Consider the following 6,912-nt stretch of genomic DNA (forward strand, 5'->3'; position numbering starts at 1 on the left):
AATATCTTCATATAGGTTTGAAATAAAATAAATGCTCTTGAAATACTAATACTTCCTTATTTTTCTCCATCAAAGGGTGACCAGGTTTTTTTTTTTTTTTTTTTTGCGGCGTAAAGGGCGTTGTCTTCTCCAAGGAGTCTGGAGTAGTATGAAAAACCTACTTAAATTTTTCCATAAATTTAAGTTATAAAATATAATTTCCTTCATTAATGCCTTCATATCAGGATATATTTATTCTAAACTAATCATCTTATGAATTTCACAAAAATTATCGAATAAAAACCGACAATTATGTAAGAACTTATGTACACTCAATTGGCTACAATGGAGTAAGTTGTCGTTTGAATAAATGACGAATAAGACGATTTAATTACTTTCGTGGTTTGTGAGATAAATAGTACTACGTACGTACGTATGGAGATCAAGTTCATATTTCATTAAACCTCCAATGCATCTACAATTATATCAAATAGCTAACACTATGTAACAGCTGACACCCACCAAGTAATATTTCTCAAAATCTAAATCTCATAGTTGTACACAGTGACACCTGACAACTATGACGTCATGTAAACAGCGAGAGGGAAGGTCTGATGTCATCAAAAATAGTAAACAAAAACATTCCAGTCACGTAGGGATGTTAAACGTGCGTTCACTGTTAGTTGTGTTATTTAATTATAGCCCTTTCTACTTTGGTGTTCGGTGTGTGTGTATATATATATATATATATATATATATATATATATATATATATATATATATATATATATATATATATATATATATATATATATATATATATATATATATATATATATATATATATATATATCTTATGAATACTATATATATATCAGTATATCTATTAAAACAAAATATATCTTATGAATACTTGGGTTCACAGGTTCTATTAAAAACAAAAATATACATACATGCATATATATATATATATATATATATATATATATATATATATATATATATATATATATATATATATATATATATGTTATGGACCACTCTTGGGTTCATCAGGTTCTTTTAAAACAAAAATATCAGGACTGAGAAAAGTCTGGCAGAAACTGGGGCAGACAAAGGAGGAAGGAGCTAAACAAAATCAAAAGGTGGCATTAAAACTAATTTACAAAATTTACAGTTTATACAAATGAGTCAGGTTCAAAAGAAAAGTTCAAAAATTTACAATATAAAGATGAGTCAGCAGAAATAATGAATATACAAAAGAATCAGTACCAAAAATAAAGCCAAAGTAATTAAACATTGTAAATAACATGAGCAGCACAAACACTACATGAGCAAATCAATAAACATTTCATGAGCAGCATAATAAACATGAGCAAATGAGCAGCACTTAAATGCTCAAATTCATAAACATTAAAAATATCATGAGCAACACATTTATTAATCAGTAAATTTCATTTAATAGAGACAAAACCAAAAACCCCACACGTCCACAATAATCATGAAAAAACATTGTTAAATACGCATTGTCCCTGTAAAGGCCTCACAATAAAATGAAAAATATAACAAAAAAAGCATACATTATACAGCAATGCTAAAGAGGCAATAAGACACTTACAAATATTGTGAGCTCTTTCAGTGGTCTGGTAAAACTAAGGTATACTTAACTTGTCACAATAAACACGCTCTCCCTAATAAGAAATAACCATATCGGAGTTAAACATACAAAATCACAACATGGCTCACAAATACAAACAACAAACCAAAACCGTGGCAATTACACCGGTCAGCTACCAAAACTGAAACTGTTGCACAAATCGTTGAAAATATCAACACAGGTAAGCTGCCACGACAGACACATGCTGCCAACGGACGAAGCCACCCACAGACAAACTCAGGGGAGTTGTCGAGACAGCCACTTGCTGCCAACGGGGACGAAGCCACACAAAGACGAACTCAGGGGAGTTGTCAAGACAGCCACTTGCTGCCAACGGGGGTGAAGCCACACACAGACGAACTCAGGGCAGTTGTCGAGACAGCCACTTGTTGCCAACGGGGACGAAGCCACACACAGACAAACTCGGGGGGGTAGTCGAAACAGCCACTTGTTGCCAACGAGGACGAAGCCACACACAGACGAACTCAGGGGAGTTATCGAGACAGCCACTTGCTGCCAACGGGGACGAAGCCACACACAGACGAACTCAAGGGAGTTATTGAAACAGCCACTTGCTGCCAACGAGGACGAAGTCACACACAGACGAACTCAGGGGAGTTATCGAGACAGCCACTTGCTGCCAACGGGGACGAAGCCACACACAGACGAACTCAAGGGAGTTATCGAAACAGCCACTTGCTGTCAACGGGGACGAAGCCACACAAAGACGAACTCAGGGCAGTTGTCGAGACAGCCACTTGCTGCCAACGGGGGTGAAGCCACACACAGACGAACTCAGGGGAGTTGTCGAGACAGCCACTTGCTGCCAACGGGGACGAAGCCACACAAAGACGAACTCAGGGCAGTTGTCGAGACAGCCACTTGCTGCCAACGGGGGTGAAGCCACACACAGACGAACTCAGGGGAGTTGTCGAGACAGCCACTTGTTGCCAACGAGGACGAAGCCACACACAGAGGAACTCAGGGGGGGTTGTCGAAACAGCCACTTGCTGCCAACGGGGACGAAGCCACACACAGACGAACTCAGGGCAGTTGTCGAGACAGCCACTTGCTGCCAACGGGGGTGCCAACGAACTCAGGGGAGTTGTCGAACAGCCACTTGTTGCCAACACAGACGAAGAACACAGGGGGGATGTCGAAACAGCCACTTGCTGCCAACGGGGACGAAGCCACACACAGACGAACTCAGGGCAGTTGTCGAGACAGCCACTTGCTGCCAACGGGGGTGAAGCCACACACAGACGAACTCAGGGGAGTTGTCGAGACAGCCACTTGTTGCCAACGGGGACGAAGCCACACACAGAGGAACTCAGGGGGGGTTGTCGAAACAGCCACTTGCTGCCAACGGGGACGAAGCCACACAGACGAACTCAGGGAGTTGTCGAGACAGCCACTTGCTGCCAACAGGGGATGAAGCTCGAGACAGCCACTTGTTGCCAACACGAAGCCACACAGACGAACTCAGGGACAGTTGTCGAGACAGCCACTTGTTGCCAACGGGGACGAAGCCACACACAGAGGAACTCAGGGGGGGTTGTCGAAACAGCCACTTGCTGCCAACGGGGACGAAGCCACACACAGACGAACTCAGGGGAGTTGTCGAGACAGCCACTTGCTGCCAACAGGGACGAAGCCACACACAGACGAACTCAGGGGAGTTGTCGAGACAGCCACTTGCTGCCAACAGGGACGAAGCCACACACAGACGAACTCAGGGGAGTTGTCGAGACAGCCACTTGCTGCCAACGGACGAAGCCACACACAGACGAACTCAGGGGAGTTGTCGAGACAGCCACTTGCTGCCAACGGGGACGAAGCCCACACAAAGACGAACTCAGGGAGTTGTCAAGACAGCCACTTGCTGCCAACTCAGGGGAGTTGGGAACAATGCCACACACACACAGAACTCAGGGGAGTTGTCGAGACAGCCACTTGCTGCCAACGGGGACGAAGCCACACACAGACGAACTAAGGGGAGTTGTTGAGACAGTCACTTGCTGCCAACGAACAAAGCTATACACAGACGAACTCAGGGGAGTTGTCGAGACAGCCACTTGCTGCCAACGGGGATGAAGCCACACACAGAAGAACTAAGGGGAGTTGTCGAGACAGCCACTTGCTGCCAACGGGGACGAAGCCACACAAAGACGAACTCAGGGAGTTGTCAAGACAGCCACTTGCTGCCAACAGGGACAAAGCCCACAAAGACAGAACTCAGGGGAGTTGTCGAGACAGCCACTTGCTGCCCAGGGACGAAGCCACAAAGACGAACTATCACACAGACAAAGACGAACTCAGGGGAGTTGTCGAGACAGCCACTTGCTGCCAACAGGGACGAAGCCCACACAGACGAACTAAGGGGAGTTGTTGAGACAGTCACTTGCTGCCAACAGGACAAAGCCATACACAGACGAACTCAGGGAGTTGTCGAGACAGCCACTTGCTGCCAACGGGGACGAAGCCACACACAGACGAACTCAGGGGAGTTGTCGAGACAGCCACTTGCTACCAACAGAGGAACTCAGGGGGACGAAGCCACACAAAGACGAACTCAGGGGAGTTGTCGAGACAGCCACTTGCTGCCAACAGGGATGAAGCCACACACAGACGAACTCAGGGGAGTTGTCAGAGACAGCCACTTGCTACCAACGGGGACGAAGCCACACAAAGACGAACTCAGGGAGTTGTCGAGACAGCCACTTGCTGCCAACGGGGTGAAGCCCAACAGGACAGTTGTCAGAGAAGCCACACAAAGACGAACTCAGGGGAGTTGTCGAGACAGCCACTTGCTGCCAACGAACAATGCCACACACAGGAGAACTAAGGGGAGTTGTCGAGACAGCCACTTGCTGCCAACGGGGACGAAGCTACAAACAGACGAACTAAGGGGAGTTGTCGGGACAGCCACTTGTTGCCAACGGGGATGAAGCCACACAAAGACGAACTCTGGGGAGTTGTCGAGACAGTCACTTGCTTCCAACAGGGACGAAGCCACACAAAGACGAACTCTGGGGAGTTGTCGAGACAGTCACTTGCTTCCAACAGGGACGAAGCCACACAAAGACGAACTCAGGGGAGTTGTCGAGACAGTCACTTGCTTCCAACAGGGACGAAGCCACACAAAGACGAACTAAGGGGAGTTGTCGAGACAGCCACTTGCTACCAACGGGGACGAAGCCACACAAAGACGAACTCTGGGGAGTTGTCGAGACAGTCACTTGCTTCCAACAGGGACGAAGCCACACAAAGACGAACTCAGGGGAGTTGTCGAGACAGCCACTTGCTACCAACGGGGACGAAGCCACACAAAGACGAACTCAGGGGAGTTGTCGAGACAGTCACTTGCTTCCAACAGGGACGAAGCCACACAAAGACGAACTCAGGGGAGTTGTCGAGACAGCCACTTGCTGCCAACGAACAATGCCACACACAGGAGAACTAAGGGGAGTTGTCGAGACAGCCACTTGCTGCCAACGGGGACGAAGCCACAAACAGACGAACTAAGGGGAGTTGTCGGGACAGCCACTTGTTGCCAACGGGGACGAAGCCACACAAAGACGAACTCAGGGGAGTTGTCGAGACAGCCACCTGCTGCCAATGGGGACGAAGTCACACACATACGAACTCAGGGGAGTTGTTGAGACAGCCACTTGCTGCCAACGAACAAAGCTACACACAGACGAACTCTGGGGAGTTGTCGAGACAGCCACTTGCTGCCAACGGGGACGAAGCCACACACAGACGAACTCAGGGGAGTTGTCGAGACAGCCACTTGCTGCCAACAGGGACGAAGCCACACACAGATGAACTCAGGGGAGTTGTCGAGACAGCCACTTGCTGCCAACAGGGACGAAGCCACACACACACGAACTCAGGGGAGTTGTCGAGACAGCCACTTGTTGCCAACAATGACGAAGCCACACACAGATGAACTCAGGGAGTTGTCGAGACAGCCACTTGCTGCCAACAGGGACGAAGCCACACAAACAGACGAACTCAGGGAGTTGTCGAGACAGCCACTTGTTGCCAACAGGGACGAAGCCACACACAGATGAACTCAGGGAGTTGTTGAGATAGCCACTTGTTGCCAACAGGGACAAAGCTACACACAGACGAACTCAGGGGAGTTGTAGAGACAGCCACTTGCTGCCAACGGGACAATGCCACACACACAGACGAACTCAGGGGAGTTGTCGAGACAGCCACTTGCTGCCAACAGGGACGAAGCCACACACAGATGAACTCTGGGAGTTGTAGAGACAGCCACTTGCTGCCAACAGGGACGAAGCCACACACAGATGAACTCTGGGGAGTTGTAGAGACAGCCACTTGCTGCCAACAGGGACGAAGCCACACACAGATGAACTCAGGGGATTTGTCGAGACAGCCACTTGCTGCCAAAAGGGACGAACTCTGGGAGCCACAGTCACTTGCTTCCAACACGAACTCAGGGGAGTTGTTGAGACAGCCACTTGCTGCCAACGAACAAAGCTACACACAGACGAACTCTGGGGAGTTGTCGAGACAGCCACTTGCTGCCAACGGGGACGAAGCCACACACAGACGAACTCAGGGGAGTTGTCGAGACAGCCACTTGTTGCCAACAATGACGAAGCCACACACAGATGAACTCAGGGGAGTTGTCGAGACAGCCACTTGCTGCCAACGGGGACGAAGCCACACACAGACGAACTCAGGGGAGTTGTCGAGACAGCCACTTGTTGCCAACAATGACGAAGCCACACACAGATGAACTCAGGGGAGTTGTCGAGACAGCCACTTGCTGCCAACGAACAAAGCTACACACAGGACTCTGGGGAGTTGTCGAGAGAAGCCACTTGCTGCCAACACACAGACGAACTCAGGGGAGTTGTCGAGACAGCCACCTGTTGCCAACAGGGACGAAGCCACACACAGATGAACTCAGGGGAGTTGTTGAGATAGCCACTTGTTGCCAACGAACAAAGCTACACACAGACGAACTCTGGGAGTTGTAGAGACAGCCACTTGCTGCCAACGGGACGAAGCCACACACAGACGAACTCAGGGGATTTGTCGAGACAGCCACTTGTTGCCAATGGGGACGAAGTCACACACAGATGAACTCAGGGGAGTTGTTGAGATAGCCACTTGTTGCCAACGAACAAAGCTACACACAGACGAACTCTGGGGAGTTGTCAGAGACAGCCACTTGCTGCCAACGGGACGAAGCCACACACAGACGAACTCAGGGAGTTGTCGAGACAGCCACTTGT

Source organism: Macrobrachium rosenbergii, chromosome 2, assembly GCF_040412425.1.
Source record: "Macrobrachium rosenbergii isolate ZJJX-2024 chromosome 2, ASM4041242v1, whole genome shotgun sequence".
Classification (NCBI taxonomy): domain Eukaryota; kingdom Metazoa; phylum Arthropoda; class Malacostraca; order Decapoda; family Palaemonidae; genus Macrobrachium; species Macrobrachium rosenbergii.